This window comes from Pseudorca crassidens, chromosome 3 (assembly GCF_039906515.1).
Source record: "Pseudorca crassidens isolate mPseCra1 chromosome 3, mPseCra1.hap1, whole genome shotgun sequence".
Classification (NCBI taxonomy): Eukaryota; Metazoa; Chordata; class Mammalia; order Artiodactyla; family Delphinidae; genus Pseudorca; species Pseudorca crassidens.
This window is the reverse complement of record NC_090298.1, coordinates 104,342,358-104,360,726: the sequence shown is the minus strand read 5'-3', so window position 1 is coordinate 104,360,726 and position 18,369 is coordinate 104,342,358.

Genomic DNA, 18,369 nt, shown 5'->3' with positions numbered 1-18,369 from the left:
TTGTCTTTTCTGGTCATTGATTTCCATTTGTTATCTTTGTTATTTACTTCCTTCTACTCATTTCAAATTTAATTTACTCTTGTTTTTCTAACAAAATCAAAAGTTGGTTTTTAAAAAATGATTAATAAAAGTTTAAAGCAAGACTAATCAAGGAAAAAATTTTTTAAAAGGAGACCACACAAATTACCAACATCAGGAACCACAAAGGGGACATCAACACATATACATACTATAGATTTTAAAATGAAAACAATAGGAATTTATGAACAACTATATGCCAATAAATTCTACAATTTGGATGAATGGGCAAATTCCTTGAAATACATATTAACCAAAATTAACATAAAAATAAATAGAAAGTGTGAATAATGCCGTATTTACTGAAGAAGTTGAATTCTTGATGACTGATTCTGCCCTCTCTCCTAACAAACCTCTGTTTTTAATGTTTTTACCCAAGGGTTCTATTAACTATTTTAAAAAGGTAAAATTTCAATTCTGTATAAACTCTTTCAGAAAAGCATAATAGAGGGAAAGCTTCATAACTCTTTTTATTATTTTGTTTTTTTGAAACAATAAAATATAACTTTCAAAGATAAAATAATGTACACAGTATTACCTGAACAGACACACGTTTCATTTCTATTACCAGTCCTGTCTCTGAAAGTAAGATAAAACATTCAGGCCAATAATTGGAGCCCATTTAGCTGGTGAGAAATAGAGCATTTAAAATCATACGATTTATAATATACTGTATATTTTAGAATATTTAACATATTAAATATTTTTAAAATGTCTGACGGGATACAAGTGCCTCCCTGCACATTATGCATATTCAGAGAAAATGAGATGAAACTCCATCTTTAAAGACTTTCCATGCTTAAAGGATAACTGGAAATCTTGGTGATTATGCAGTCATTGTAACAGACATTCAAAAAGACTTGCTTTTTTATTACAGGGCTTTTTTGTTGTATAAAATAGGGCATAGAGCCTTAGACTAGAGCTCTGATATCTGCTAATTAACCAAGGTACCCAAACAAGAGGCTTTCCTTCCTTGATCAGTGTTTCCTGGGTCCCTGCTCTGTGCCTGGTCCTGTGCTGGAAGTCGGGAGTATCACTGTAGGCAAAATAGTCTAGTGGGGATTATAATCAAACAATCATATAAGCAGGTAATTTCAAACTATAAGAAGTACTATGAAGGATAGTTAAAGGAGCTCACCAGTGAAATAAGAAAGCACTGCACTGAACAATTTTAGTTATTTTATTTATTTATTTATTTATTTATTTTAACATCTTTATTGGAATATAATTGCTTTACAATGGTATGTTAGTTTCAGCTTCACAACAAAATGAATCAGTTATATATATACATATATTCCCATATCTCTTCCCGCTTGTGTCTCCCTCCCTCCCACCCTCCCTATCCCACCCCTCCAGGCGGTCACAAAGCACCGAGCTGATCTCCCTGTGCTATGCGGCTGCTTCCCACTAGCTGTCTACCTTACGTTTGGTAGTGTATATATGTCCATGCCTCTTTATCGCTTTGTCACCGTTTACCCTTCCCCCTCCCCATAGCCTCAAGTCCATTCTCTAGTAAGTCTGTGTCTTTATTCCTGTTTCACCCCTAGGTTTTTCATGACATTTTTTTTTCTTAAATTCCATATATATGTGTTAGCATACGGTATTTGTCTCTCTCTTTCTGACTTACTTCACTCTGTATGACAGACTCTAGGTCTATCCACCTCATTACAAATAGCTCAATTTCGTCTCTTTTTATGGCTGAGTAATATTCCATTGTATATATGTGCCACATCTTCTTTATCCATTCATCCGATGATGGACACTTAGGTTGTTTCCATCTCTGGGCTATTGTAAATAGAGCTGCAATGAACATTTTGGTACATGACTCTTTTTGAATTTTGGTCTTCTCAGGGTATATGCCCAGTAGTGGGATTGCTGGGTCATATGGTAGTTCTATTTGTAGCTTTTTAAGGAACCTCCATACTGTTCTTCACAGTGGCTGTATCAATTTACATTCCCACCAACAGTGTAAGAGGGTTCCCTTTTCTCCACACCCTCTCCAGCATTTATTGTTTGTAGATTTTTTGATGATGGCCATTCTGACTGGTGTGAGATGATATCTCATTGTAGTTTTGATTTGCATTTCTCTAATGATTAGTGATGTTGAGCATTCTTTCATGTGTTTGTTGGCACTCTGTATATCTTCTTTGGAGAAATGTCTATTTAGGTCTTCTGCCCATTTTGGATTGGGTTGTTTGTTTTTTTGTTATTAAGCTGCATGAGCTGCTTATAAATTTTGGAGATTAATCCTTTATCAGTTGCTTCATTTGCAAAAATTTCTCCCATTCTGAGGGTTGTCTTTTGGTCTTCTTTATGGTTTCCTTTGCTGTGCAAAACCTTTTAAGTTTCATTAGGTCCCATTTGTTTACTTTTGTTTTTATTTCCATTTCCCTAGGAGGTGGGTCAAAAAGGACCTTGCTGTGATTTATGTCATAGAGTGGTCTGCCTATGTTTTCCTCTAAGAGTTGGATAGTTTCTGGCCTTACATTTAGGTCTTTAATCCATTTTGAGCTTATTTTTGTGTATGGTGTTAGGGAGTGATCTAATCTCATACTTTTACATGTAGCTGTCCAGTTTTCCCAGCACCACTTATTGAAGAGGCTGTCCTTTCTCCACCGTACATTTCTGCCTCCTTTGTCAAAGATAAGGTGACCATATGTGCGTGGGTTTATCTCTGGGCTTAATTTTAGTTATTTTTAAAGATAATTTGGTGCTAATTGTCAGTGTATGGGAGGAGAAAAAAGAGACGCCACTGACATTATTAAATAATGACCTTGATTATTGAAAAAGGAGAAGATACAGAGAAGAACATCAACAGAATCTCCTGACTGCATTACAGTTTTCTAGCAGACGGGAGAATGACTCTGACTTATCAGACTTATCCTTTGTCATCCATTTCTAAAATTAATTCTATTTGTTTAAGTATTCACAAAACATTTAATTTCTTACTTTCTCTATAGTAAATAGAAATTATTGATAGATTTTAAAATAAGAGATCTCAAATTTAGTAATATATTTTTATAAGTGATTATTTAAAATTCCATTTATTAATGTCTAATTACTGTCTCTTCTATATAATGAGTCCATTGCATACCTTGTAAATGCTTCCAATAATCACATGAAATTTTTAATGAATACACAATAATGATCTTATTAATTTTAAATTAAATGTACTTGTTCACTTTTGAAAATAAATTGGAAGTGCCACTATAAATAACTCAAGAAAGTGAATTCATTTTTACATGAGAGAAACCGTTACTTTGGATATTTATAACTGTAAATACTCATGTTCTTCTCAAAGAGTAAAAATAGAAATGAAGTTTTTCTGTGTGCCATACACATATAGTGATTATTGGATGTACTTTACATGGATTATTTAACTTAATTTTTATGCAAGAGTAAGGCAGGCCTGGTATTATGTTAAGTTTAGAGATGTGGAAAAAAGGTTTAGAGATTTTACGTGTCAAGCTCAAAATCATGTCTTCTAATAGTTGATAACAGGACTTAAATCTGAGCATCTAAAATCCCAGGGACTTAACCACTGTTTTAGTGGATTAACATCACCAACTTCATTTCTGATTTCTAATTAGATTACAGTTAATTAGGTGGTTCATTGAAGCTGGCAGTTTTCTTGGTGAATATGTTGTTGAAAAAACTTTGGCTTTGTTGGTAACAATAGTCAAATTGATAGCAATGAATGCTGAATACTTTAGTCTGAAAAGGAAGAACATGTAGTGTGCGAGAGTGGCTCATGTTGGCCCACAGGGCCGGTTGTTAAACATTAACCAGCACAGACCAGAGGACAGACAGCAAAAGCAAGAACTACTATCCTGCAGCCTGTGGAAAGAAAACCACATTCCCAGAAAGAGAGACAAAATGAAAAGGCAGAGGACTATGTACCAGATAAAGGAACAAGATAAAACCCCACAAAAACAATTAAACGAAGTGGAGACAGGCAACCTTCCAGAAAAAGATTTCAGAATAATGTTAGTGAAGATGATCTGGACCTCGGAAAAAGAATGGAGGCAAAGATTGAGAAGATGCAAGAAATGTTTAACAAAGACCTAGAAGAATTAAAGAACTAACACCTAGAAGAATTAAAGAACAAACAAGCAAAGATGAACAATACAATAACTGAAATGAAAAATACACTAGAAGGAATCAATAGCAGAATAACTGAGGCAGGAGAACTGATAAGTGACCTGGAAGACAGAATGGTGGAATTCACTGCTGCGGAACAGAATAAAGAAAAAAGAATGAAAAGAAATGAAGACAGCCTAACAGACCTCTGGGACAACATTAAATGCAACAATATTCCCATTATAGGGGTCCCAGAAGGAGAAGAGAGAGAGAGAAAGACCCGAGAAAATATTTGACGAGATTATAGTCGAAAACTTCCCTAACATGGGAAAGGAAATAGCCACCAAAGTCCAGGAAGCGCAGCGAGTCACATATAGGATAAACCTAAGGAGAAACGTGCCGAGACACATAGTAATCAAATAGACAAAAATTAAAGAAAAAGAAAAATTATTAAAAGCAACAAGGGAAAAATGACAAATAACATACAGGGAAACTCCCATAAGGTTAACAGCTGATTTCTCAGCAGAAACTCTACAAGCCAGAAGGGAGTGGCACAATATCTTTAAAGTGATGAAAAGGAAGAAACTACAACCAAGATTACTCTACCCAGCAAGGATCTCATTCAGATTCTATGGAGAAATCAAAAGCTTTACAGACAACCAAAAACTAAGAGAATTCAGCACCACCAAACCAGCTCTACAGCAAATGCTAATGGAACTTCTCTAAGTGGGAAACACAAGAGAAGAAAAGGCCTCCAAAAACAAACCCAAAACAATTAAGAAAATGGTCATAGGAACATACATATCGATAATTACCTTAAATGTGAATGGATTAAATGCTCCAAGCAAGAGACACAGGCTTGCTGAATGGATACAAAAACAAGACCCATATATATGCTGTCTACAAGAGACCCACTTCAGACCTAGGGACACATACAGACTGAAAGTGAGGGGATAGAAAAAGGTATTCCATGCAAATCGAAATCAAAAGAAAGCTGGAGTAGCAATACCCATAGCAGATAAAATACACTTTAAAATAAAGAATGTTGCAAGAGACAAGGAAGGACACTACATAATGATCAAGGGATCAATCCAAGAAGATATAACAATTATAAATATACATTCACCCAACATAGGAGCACCTCAATACATAAGGAAAATGTTAACAGCTATAAAAGAGGAAATTGACAGTAATGCAATAATAGTGGAGGACTTTAACACCTCACTTACACCAAAGGACAGATCAGCCAGACAGAAAATTAATAAGGAAACACAAGTTTTAAATGACACAATAGACCAGATAGATTTAATTGATAATTATAGGACATTCCATCTGAAAACAGCAGATTACACTTTCTTCTCAAGTGCTTATGGAACATTCTCCAGGATAGATCATGTCTTGGGTCACAAATCAAGCCTCAGTAGATTTAAGAAAATTGAAGTCATATCAAGCATCTTTTCTGACCACATCTCTATGAGATTAGAAATCAATTACAGGGAAAAAAATGTAAACAACACAAACACATGGAGGCTAAAAAATACATTACTAAATAACAAAGAGATCACTGAAGAAATCAAAGAGGAAATCAAAAAATACTTAGAATCAAAAGACAATGAAAACACAATGATCCAAAGCCTATGGGATGCAGCAAAAGCAGTTCTAAGAGGGAAGTTTATAGCAATACAATCCTACCTCAAGAAACAAGAAAAATCTCAAATAAATAATCTAACCTTGCACCTAAAAGAACTAGAGAAAGAAGAACAAACAAAGCCCAAAGTTAGAAGAAGGAAAGAAATCATAAAGATCAGAGCAGAAATAAATGAAATAGAAACAAAGAAACAATAGCAAAGATCAATAAAACTAAAAGCTGGTTCTTTGAGAAGAACAAAATTGATAAAACTATAGCCAGACTCATCAAGAAAAAGAGAGGACTCAAATCAATAAAATTAGAAATGAAAAAGGAGGAGTTACAACAGACACTGCAGAAATACAAACCATCATAAGAGACTACTACAAGCAATTCTATGCCAAGAAAATGGACAACCTGGAAGAAATGGACAAATTCTTAGAAAGATATAACCTTCCAAGACTGAACCAGGAAGAAATAGAAAATATGAACAGCCCAACCACAAGTAATGAAATTGAAACTGTGATGAAAAATCTTACAACACACAGAAGCCCAGGACCAGATGGCTTCACAGGTGAATTCTATCAAACATTTAGAGAAGAGTTAACACCCATCCTTCTCAAACTCTTCCAAAAACTTGCAGAGGAAGGAACACCCCCAAACTCATTCTACAAGGCTAACATCACCCTCATACCAAAACCAGGCAAGGATACCACAAAAAAAGAAAACTACAGACCAATATCACTGATGAATATAGATACAAAAATCCTCAACAAAATACTAGCAAACAGAATCCAACAACACATTAAAAGGATCGTACACCATGATCAAGTTGGATTTATCCCAGGGATGCAAGGGTTCTTCAATATACGCAAACCAATCAATGTGATACACCATATTAACAAATTGAAGAATAAGAACCATATGATCATCTCAATAGATGCAGAAAAACCTTTTGACAAAATTCAACACCAATTTATGATAAAAACTCTCCAGAAAGTGAGCATAGAGGGAATGTACCTCAACATAATAAAGATCATATACAACAAACCCACAGCAAACATCATTCTCAATGGTGAAAAACTGAAACCATTTCCTCTAATATCAGGAAGAAGGCAAGAATGTCCATTCTTGCCACTGTTATTCAACATAGTTTTGGAAGTCCTAGCCATGTGAATCAGAGAAGAAAAAGAAATGAAAGGAATACAAATTGGAAAAGAAGAAGTAAAACTGTCACTGCAGATGACATGATGCTATACATACAAAATCCTAAAGTTGCCACCAGAAAACTACTAGAGCTAATCAATGAATTTGGTAAAGTTGCAGGATACAAAATTAATGCACAGAAATCTCTTGCATTCCTATACACTAACAATGAAAGATCAGGAAGAGAAATTAAGGAAAGAATCCCATTCACCATGGCAACAAAAAGAATAAAATACCTAGGAATAAACCTAACTAAGGAGGTAAAATACCTGTACTCAGAAAATTATAAGACACTGATGAAAAAATCAAAGATGACACAAACAGATGGAAAGTTATACCATGTTTTTGGATTGGGAGAATCAAAATGACTATACTACCTAAAGCAAATACAGATTCAGTGCAATCCCTATCAAATTACCAATGGCATTTTTTACAGAACTAGAACAAAAAATCTTAAAATTTGTATGGTGACAAAAAAGACCCCAAATAGCCAAAACAGTCTTGAGGGAAAAAAAATGAAGCTGGAGGAATCAGACTCTCTGACTTCAGACTATAAAACAAAGCTACAGTAATCAAGACAACATGGTACTGGCACAAAAACAGAAATATAGATCAATGGAACAGGATAGAAAGCCCAGAGATAAACCCATGCACCTATGGTCAACTAATCTATGACAAAGGAGGCAAAGATATACAATGGAGAAAAGACCGTCTCTTCAATAAGTGGTGCTGGGAAAACTGGACAGCTACATGTAAAAGAATGAAATGCGAACACTCCCTAACACCATACACAAAAATAAACTCAAAATGGATTAAAGACCTAAATGTAAGACCAGACACTATAAAACTCTTAGAAGAAACCATAGGAAGAACACTCTTTGACATAAATCACGGCAAGATCTTTTTTGACCCACCTCCTAGAGTAACGGAAATAAAAACAAAAATAAACAAATGGACCTAACAACAACAACAACAAAACATTAACCAGCACACCAGTATAACTGTAAGCAAAAAGTCAAAAATCCAAGACGTATGTTAAGGAAGGTTTCTGATGTCCTGTTCTATCTGCTTCATGTAATCATAATAGTTTTTGATTATTCACATATTAATGGAAATTTAACGCTTGAGAGAAATTTAAAAGCTCTTTCCACTTTTATATTCAGCATAATGGCAATCCATAAGCAAATGCCCTATCAAACCCCCCCTGTATTTCTACAATTATTTCATGTTTATATATGGATATATTTTCATTTTCTTTTATTCTTTATGCCATATGTCTAGCAGAGCATCATCTAAGATTGTTAATGCTGGTAAAAACCAACATAATTCATGTTTTACTTTACCTTCACTTATTCCTTCTTCAGTATTCTTCCTCACATTATGTAGATCTGAGTTTCTGACCTATATTATTTTCCTTCTCTCTTAAGAACTTTTTTTTTTTTTAACATTTCTTGAAAGACAGCTCTACTGGCAACAAATTCCCTCAGTTTCTGTTTGTCTCATAAAGTCTTTATTTCTCCTTCATTTTTGAAGGGTCATTTTGCAGGGTACAGAATTCTAGGTTGGTGGTTTCTTTCTCTCAACACTTTAAATGTTTCACTTCACTCTCTGGGCTTGCATGGTTTCTGAGGAGGAGTTGAATGTAATTCTTTGTTACCTTTGTTCCTCTGTAGGTAAGGTGGTTTTTCCCCTCTGCCTTCTGTCAATATTTTTTCTTTATCTTTATTTTCTTTATTTTTGCATAAGTTTTAACAAAGTTGTCAGAAAAGATATATAAATATATATACATGTATATATAACTTAAATCAATTCTAAAATTCTCATATCCGATGTTTAGCAGTGAGACAGATAACTTTGAGATATTATTATTTCTGCTTCTTATCCTTCTTCATTCTTCTTTTCCTCCTCCTACTATTTCCTGTCTTCTGCCTCCTTTTTGTTTTTTCATGTAACAGTCTAACATGGTCAGTTCTTTAAGTGAGGCCAGATCAAAAGTTCACTGTTCTGTGTGGTGGACTCCCTTTTGTTTTACAGAATTGCCATGCCTGTAAGTACAATACAACAACAAAAACAAAAATCACTTGTCTTTCCTTAAATAATATCCTGTTATTTCCTTTTTTTTTTTTCTATGAAGATGGGAAACTGGCTACTGACTTACACATCATGGGAACTTCCATAATTACAGACAGGTTGCATATTAACTACTCTCTTAGACTTATTTAACTTTATAAGACTAATTGTCTTAGTTGGTTTACAGATTGGCATGTTTTCCTTCTCTGTGTTGTTGATTTTAGTCCACAGTGAGACTGAATTTTCAAAATTCTTTGATATATTCCGCTATGTTCCATCTTAAAGAAGATTTGAAAGTCAGTGGAGAAGTTCCTTCAAGTTCTCTGTTTTATGTACATGGAAATGAGATCTTCATCCTCAAAGTGACATAGGTGGTAGAACTCAAACTAGAACAGAAGTCTGTTCTGTCTACCTGAGTGTTATTTTCATCATTCCCTCAGATTTCCTTTTATTGTATATGTTTTGAGACATAAAGTGTTCTTTTATGTCCAATATGTAGAGTCCAAAAATTCAGCCAATTTCAACATACATTTGTTTGGTACTGAGTAAGCAGAAGGTATTGACCAGGTCCTGAGTTCCAAGTATAAATAAACGCTTGAGATTCTTATGGTAAATAAGAGAGTAGACCCAGAACTACAACAAATATAAGGCTGACTAATGGGTGCCTTAGGGGAGGTATTGATCGTGAGAGTGTTTTGGCTCTGACATTGACCGCCTTATTGATTAGTAACATTGGTTCAGTTGACTTAGCAAGCTAGGTATGTATCCCTTTTCCTCTTCACCTCTCTGCTAGTGTATCTTTTTTTAAGATTTTTTGATGTGGACCATTTTTAAAGTCTTTATTGAATTTGTTATAATATTGCTTCTGTTTTATGTTTTGGTTTTTTGGCCACGAGGCATGTGGGATCTTAGCTCCCTGACCAGGGATCGAACCCATGTCCCTGGCATTGGAAGGAGAAGTCTTAACACAGGACCACCAGGGAAATCCCATCTGCTTGTGTATCTTTAGAATTTTATCACAGAGGACAAATTTTCCAGGTGGGAAAGGGCTGTTTATTAGCCAAAATATAATGTAATTATAAATAAACTATTGTGGGGGAAAGCCACAGGAAGGAGGTGTTATTTGAACAAGTCCTTGAAGGATGAGCACTGTTTCAGCAGTGAAGGATGAAGGAGGTGTAAGATATGCTGTGAACAAGGAACAGCATTGGATTGATGGTAACATACGAAGTGTGTTGGAGAAGGTAAAATGATTAAAGATGACAGGAGATAACAATGGCAGTGAGGGTCAAAAGGTAGGAACATACTTCCCTTAAAAAGTGAGCTTAGAATGTGTCAATTTAAAATCAATTTCAGAATAATTTGTCACGAAGAATTCAACTTGAGAGATTTTCAATTAATCACAAAGCTTGTGAGAAGCTTGAGGAAGTGTGGAAATTTTAAGAAAAAAACCCAAAAAACCCAGAAAAAAAGCCTTGGAAGAATAAGAGATGAGAATAAGAATGTGCTCAGAAAAATAAGTAGGAAACATCTTCTAGATAGTTGACCTTTACACAATTGCCTGTGTGTCTGCCACTTGGAGAACTGAGTAAATCCTGTGACATAGCATTAGTTTATTCACTCCCTCAAGAACTGAGACTGTGCTACAAATCTTAAGATGTTCCCTAATAAGTAGTGAATTTTAGGGCCGAAACAGCACTTTTATTTGTCAGAGAGTAGAGAATCTCAGTTCCACAGTAGCATGAGACCATTCCTCCTTTTTTAAAAATCTTCAACTGAGAGTCCCAGGGAAAAGCACTTTCATTCCTGATAGCAGTACATCACAGTTTGGTTGATGTTTAGGGGATGATATATTTAAATTAACCCAGAAAACTGTCCCCGTTTTAGAGTAATACTTGTGAAAATGAGTGGGCATTAGGCTTTATTTGGTACTGAACAGCACATGCTCTTAAAACAGCATTCTTCAAGAAACCATTTCAATTAGGAAGAAAATAAATCTGTTTAAATCTGGATCTACTAATAATCGCTGTATTAAAAACACTGCCATGCAATCTTGCATTTTATTTCTCTGGGGCTCAGGCTTTACTTGTGGTTAGTCATGTGCAAAACAGAATGAAAACTTCCACTGTCAATTTACGTTGATTCCCATCTGCTATGAATGGTAACCCATGATCTCTTCTCCATCAGGTATTTTTGTTGTGCTCTTGTTGCTATTTTACAAAGAATCTGCAATCACTATTCTGTGCACCTTGCTCGGTTCTTGAAGAGAGACAACACTTGAAAACATAATGGCCAGATGATCTCAGGATGCAAGAATCCTTCAGATGTTTGCTGAGAACTATTGAGAGATGCTTCAGTTTGACAAAGGCAGGAAATGTTAATTTTCAGCTCTTTTATAAACAGAGGGATGATCTGTAAAGGGAAAACTGTTGTCACAGCAAATGTACACTTGAGTGATTCAAACCTAATTAGTGGTTATATCATTCACTTTGAATATATTTCCTGTAACAACTGGTAAACTGCTTTTCAAATTCAGCTGTTGAATAGATTCTTTTTTTTTTTTAAAAACAGCTCTGAAAATTTATTTTCCTTTTTTCTTACCAAATTTATGCCTTCGTCCTTCATATACGTGCTATATATAACCAATGATTAGCTACCTCCATCTTTTCTGTTCCCATTTTACCCCCTCTGCAAAATTCCCAAAATATTTACTTGAGGAAAACATATTCACATTATACACTTGTTTTTAGCAGCAGAAGGATATGAATATTATCTGTTAAAAGTGTATAGAAATAGAGCGTTATTTAATTATGAAAAATTAAGTCGTATTCCTCAAAAGACCCTATTGAACAAGATGTTCAAAGCAATTGATGTATGGTACTTCTTTGCTATGCCTTTGCATTTTGATAAATACTTGACTAGGTACGACCAAGAAAAGAGAAATTCAAGCAGAGTGATGATTTAGTGACTCTAACTGCAAGCGATTTGCAATATGGTTAATTAAAAGAAATCTTTATATAAAGCAGACATAATTTATATTTTGGATATACCACAAATTTATTTTGGAGGAATCATTCTGAAAACCAGATCCTCTATAATTGAGATAATGTATGCTTTAAAACATAATAGGAAAAAAAATCTTTCCACTCTACTTCATATGCTTTCAAAAAATCTGATTAAAAAACTAGCAAGTTTGTGGTAGATATTTTGGAAAATGTAGAAGCATATAAGGAAAAAGAAAAAAAGAAATGTAATTCCACTACTCACAATGTTTAGAAGTATTTTGTTTCCCAAATGTTTCCCAGCCTCTGCATGTGGAATTAAAAAGAAATATGGAGTCATATTACCTACACACTTTTGTAACTTCTTTGAGAAAAGTTCTTTTCCAAATGCCTGCTTGGATTTCCACATGCCTCACTGGGCTCTTTGAAAACCTGATTCCTCTTTCCAGAGATAGACATGGATCCACAAAGAATGCAGCTGTATCATATATATGCCAACATGCATTTTCTTAGAAATGCGAGGCGCCTCTTGAAAATAGTAGCTTTTCCCAGCTGATTTATGAAGGTTTAGATATTAGAAATGAATAGTATTAAAAGTGAACACAAACTTTAATGCATATTTTAGGAGGGATAGTTGAGGGAAGGAGAGTTTCTAGAATGTCCATTAGATAGTAAGGGCAGAGTCCTTGAGAGATGGCTTAAAGCCACAGTCATCAAGTGAGGAGGACAAAATTAAGCTGACGGGAAGGATTTCACCTCTCCTTCTGTGTGGAGAAGAATAGAATTGTTACTTTAGCAGGTGATCATGCTTAGGAACCACCAGAGTTAGTAGGCTCTATCAGTTGGGTTTAAGTACAGTGTGAATAAGGGTAAGCTCTTGATTTTGGCATCCATTTGGGCCAGTTAGATTTATACAAATAAATGAAACAAAACACGCCCCCCCTCACCCCACCTCCCACCACCCATGCTTTGGCTGCAGATAATTCTGTCCTGATGAGGTCAGTCACATCACTTCATTTTCCTTTTGAAATGTAGCTAAAGAAATGGAAAAAGGGTCACACTGACAGCAAAGAGAAAATTACTTTACATAGTGGGTGGATAATGGGCTGTGAGGTCAGATTCTTAAATACTGTGGTTGGAATCCTTTTTTAAAAAAATTTTTTTATAAGGCTGAATGATTTTATTACCACTAATAACCCTTGTGGCTCTGAAAGCTGAAATAATCTGGGTAATCAAAATTTATGCTTTAGGATGAAAGGTGATTATCTGCAGACGAGAGAAAGGAAATTCCTCTTTCCCCAATCCTCTCTGCCAACTACACTGTGGGTGAGTAGCTGCCTGGAGCTTTTGGCTCACGTTCTCTGGTGGAGGTGGGAAGTCCCTTCTTTCAAAGATCACATTTTGGTGGCTGGAGGCCGTGAATGTGGCGAGTGAGTGAATCATCTGAGAATCTTTACTCAGAGAAAAAGGACCACTTGGAGATATTGCAAAGGAGGTGAAGGTTGATCTCAAGATGTTTGGCCTCCTCATAAGGAGTCCATTTTTAAAGCTGTTGAATTTTATTTTATAATAAGCTTATTTTAAGCTAAAAGAGCTCTTTATGATGGACGTTGTATTTGTTCCACTGTACAAGGGTCCTACCATTTTTGAGAATCTCCCTTCCCCATGTTCATCAATATGGCCAGTTTGGGATGTTTTAAATGAGGAGTTGGGAAGAATAGGATTAAAAATTTGCTGGTTTTATCTAGATTTATGGAAGACAGAACTTTTCATTATCATGTAGATATGAATGGATGCTATTTGTGGATTTCTGCCAAATAGTTAAAGGAAAATTATTCAGAGCAGAGGTAACTGATTATGTGACTTTCCTCCATAATTTTGGTGGAAGAAACACAGGTTACTTATTTTTTCCTAAATCTGATTAAATCATGTATAGAGCCCCTACACATTGAAGGTGGCAAGAAACCTAAACTCATTCAATTACTACCCATCCTTTCAAAAATGGACTTGTGTCTCAATGGTCTTACACAGTTTAGAATAGTAATCTCAAAAAAAAAGTCTGTGCATATAGTATTCTATTAATATATTTATTATAAAACGTACAAAAATAGAAATACAAAGAGACAAATAAACTATTCGAAAAGTATTTTAATTTTAACATTAATGGAATAGACCTTTGTCATTATTAATATTTATAATTATTAGTGAACAAAACTTGATTGAGTGTGCTTTATAGTTTAGAAAATCTTGGTTGTATCAGTGATTCAAATGTTGGATCATAAGTTCAGTATATTTTCACACTTGGTTTTAATGAAAACTAAGCTGAAAAGGATACCTAATAAAGATAAGTAGATTCAGATGGATGAAGTGCAAACTTGACCCCACTGGTAAAATTATAACTTTTTTTCATATTCAGTAATAGAAAGGGTTTGTTGAAATTCATCTGGTACATTTCCATTTTCCATGATGTCAGTGAGTTAGTGGTCTTACAGTTAACACACAAAGGTGTCCTTTGTTACATTTTTACTAACGGGTTCGAATCCTGTGAAACTCTTCATGTAGATGATTTTAAAATAGCCTAGAAAATTATGTTTCTAAGTTTTTAAAGTGTAAGGTATGCAGTTTGTTTTTAATATGCTTATTTAATAGATAATATGCTTACTTAATAGATAATATGCTTATTTAATTTTGGCAGCAGAGTTGCATGTTTCCATTTCCAAACATCTGTTTTCAGAATGCTCTCTCTACAGCTCAAAATTCTTTCAGAATGTAGTCATTTTTCCCCCATTTTTAAAATGTCACCTTTACCTTGAGGGAGCAACTAAGAATGTTTATTTTGTTTTTAAATATCTTCTAGCTTAGTACCGATATTCACTTATCACAGGGAAGGTAAACAAATCTGAAATGCATGTCTTTTTGTAGAAGAAAAAGGTAAGATGTTTAAATTTGACAGTCCTATTAAATACTTTGCCATTAGATAACATTAAATGAAAGATGGTCACACCCCATCTCATTCCACTACACTGGAAGATTCTTTACGGGAGATCATATAATCCCATAAACTTATGTATGGAAGCTACAGTATATAGCAATACATGGGAAGCTGGTGAAAGCTTATGCAAGCATCGTTTGCCTTCTGCATGGTAGACCTACAGCTTTGTCCTCAGGTCAGCTAATACTCTTCCCCGTGGAGCAGGGTCTGACAGATGGACTGTGTTTAAGTTCTTACTTTCGTTTTTCGTTTTTTTAAAGTAAAATTGCACCTAAATACAAATTCAACCCTTAGATATAACTATAAATTTATACCTCGGAAATGATGGGTGTACACTCTTTGGGGCATGCCCTCTGACCTCTGACCCACACTGACACCAGGAAGAAATGTTAAGCCCTTGAGGTTCTCCTGCTTCTGTGCCTGTCTAGAACCTGGGATTATTTTGTGAGGCTGGGGCTTGGTCACCCAGCGTCCCGCCTCCATGCAGACAGCTACTCATGTTTGAGGTCCAGCTATGTCAGTGCTGTTCTACAAGGAAAGAGGATAACTGTTTTCTGACCCATGAAAAGTTCCACTAGGGAGCTGTCTGTGTTTGCCACCCACTTGAAGTACTTGACGCAATTTCAGGCGATTCACCATGAGGTTTCAAACCCCCGACTTCCTACCGACCAGGACTTTTTGATGTCTTGAGGATGTTCATTAAGTGTAGGTTCAGTGTTGGGCTGGTGGTGAGGAGGGGACAAGCCTGTGCAGTAGATTTAAAGATCCAAGGAAGGCTCACCTGTCTCACAGTCATCTCCACCAGAAAGCCTGCTGTTTAAAGTCGGTCAGATTTGCGTTTGAATACTAGATCCAGTGCTTGATAGATGAGTGACCTTAACAGAAGGATTAATCTGCTTGAAACTCAGTTTCCTCTTCCATAAAATAGGCATGAAAGTCTTATATTTCAGAGCTGGTACATGGATTAAAGGTAATTTATGTAAAGTGCTTAGCACACTACCTGGGTATTCAATAAAGTGTAGCTTTTGACTAATTTTCTCCTACTCCTCTTCCTTTTCTGTGTGGATTGGATCCGCTTCTAGGTGTTTAGAAAGGACAAGGAGAGTATTATAGACTAAATGTTTGTGTCCTTGAAATTCATATGCTGAAGGCTCAGTCCCCAGTGTGACGGTTTAGAGATGGGTCCTTTAGGAGGTGATCAGGGTTAGATTAGGTCATGAGGATGGGGCCCTCATGATGGAATTAATGCCCTTCTAAAAGGAGGAAGAGACACAAGATCTCTCTCTCCCCTCCCCAGCCTCTCTTCCTCTTCCTCTCTGTCTGTCTCTCTCTCTCAGTCTCTCTCTCTTTTCCCTCTTCTCCTGCCATCTGAGGATACAGCAAGAAGGTGGCAAAGAGTCTGCAAAACAGGAAGAGGGCTCTCATATTTGATAAGCAAAATACAATTATTTCAAATAAGTAGGGCTTGGGACTCAATGTCTGGATTTGGATCCCAGCCCTGATACTTACTGACTGTGTATTATCTTGGAGAAATCATTTAACCTCTTGGGGTGTATTTCCTCATAGACAAAGTGGGTTTAAGTAGTATCTTATAGAGTTACTGTGAAAATTGAATAATTCACGTAAATTATTAACCATAATAATATTATCAGAGGTTGATGTTATTACTCAAGGGATTTTACATGATGTGGAAAAGATACTGTTCCTGCTCTTGAGGATTTTATGACCAGAAAGAGCTACCTCTTAGCTTAAGGAATGTTGCGAAAAGCAATGAGTGTCATCCTGGGGCTGCAGGGTCTGTACTTAATGGCAAAATACGTGTGTGTTTCTAAGCTTTTTATCACTGCCTCCTGTGTCAATGTCCTTCTATAGGTTATTTGCATTCAGCATACTTTTTCCAATATAAAATCTTTCTTATATATTGCTTTAAAAATTTTTTTTTTCATTGGAGTATAGTTGATTTACAATGTTGTGTTAGTTTTATTGCTTTTTTTTTTCATTTGACAATCTTAAGTTTGCTGTGTAGCAGCAGCAGCATGTCAAATAATTCGGAAATGGAATTTATTCTTGGGATTATCATACCCTACTTATTTCATTAAATAAAAATGAGAAATTCAAATACCAAGATAAACAATGATTTTAGGGTTTGTACCCCATAAAGTTCTTTTCAATCCATATTATATTCAAAGATAATGAATAGAAAAATAGAAAGAGGAAAATACACTGGATTTTTTTTACTTAAAATTCTAGATCTTGGTTACAAAATATATTAACTAGTTATATTATTGACATGATGGTGTAATATTTTCTGCTAATGATCTCAAAATAAATCACAGTGCTGAATTTATAGTTCAAACATTTTAATATAGCTCTTTTATGTATACATTTTCTTAAAGTGGGAAGGTTTATTCAACTTGTTCTATCTGAGTGTATTTAATCCCTTATAAATATATATAGACTCCCTAGGAACTGACTCTGAACCCAGCAGCGTCAACTCAAATTTTAGATCATGAAAGAGTTATGTTAGCAATTACGAGATGTATTCCTTGTGGGTGGTGCACAAACACAAACACAAAATGCATAATTTGAAAAGACCTCCTCCTTTTTTCTCTTTTTTTTTTTTTGTGTGGGGGCAAGGAGGAATAAAAAGTCTAGGATTCTGTTGAGAATGGCAAAGAGACTGGATTATTTTACATAGTATTAGACCTATTGTTTCTGCATAGGTTATCATATTTTCTCCTAAAAAATCCATGTAAAAGAAGCTTTAAAATTACATTTGTCTGTTAACATTAAAGAGAAGAAATGGTTATAGTTGTAGTAAAAGAAAATGTCTTTAAGATTCTAAGAAGTTCCTAAACTGAAAGAAATGTATCCGTTGAGAGGCAGACATTATGCTATTACTCAAGGGATTTTACAGGAATGGAAAAGACATTGTTCTTTTTCTTAAGGAGTTTATAACCTAAAGAGAAATTAAGAAAAGGTGTGACTGTCACTGAAACCCTAAACTTTATTTTCCTATAGTGTTTTCCCCTTTATACTTTTCTGGACAGAGGAGCACTACATGAGAGTAAGAATTATTTTGAAAGTTCCTCTTTGAGGGAGAATTAGCATTAAGGAAAATATCAAAATATCGCTTCGGAGATGAGCAGTGAAGAACAGGACAAGGAAGAGTTCATGCCTAATTTTTAGCAATGGGGAAAGAGTAGGTTACTGAAAATATACAGGAAGGCAGGTTCACTCTATGAATCATAGAGGGTTAATATTTGTTTCAGTATCAAGTCTCTTTGTACACTTTCCCTGAGTAAGAAACATTA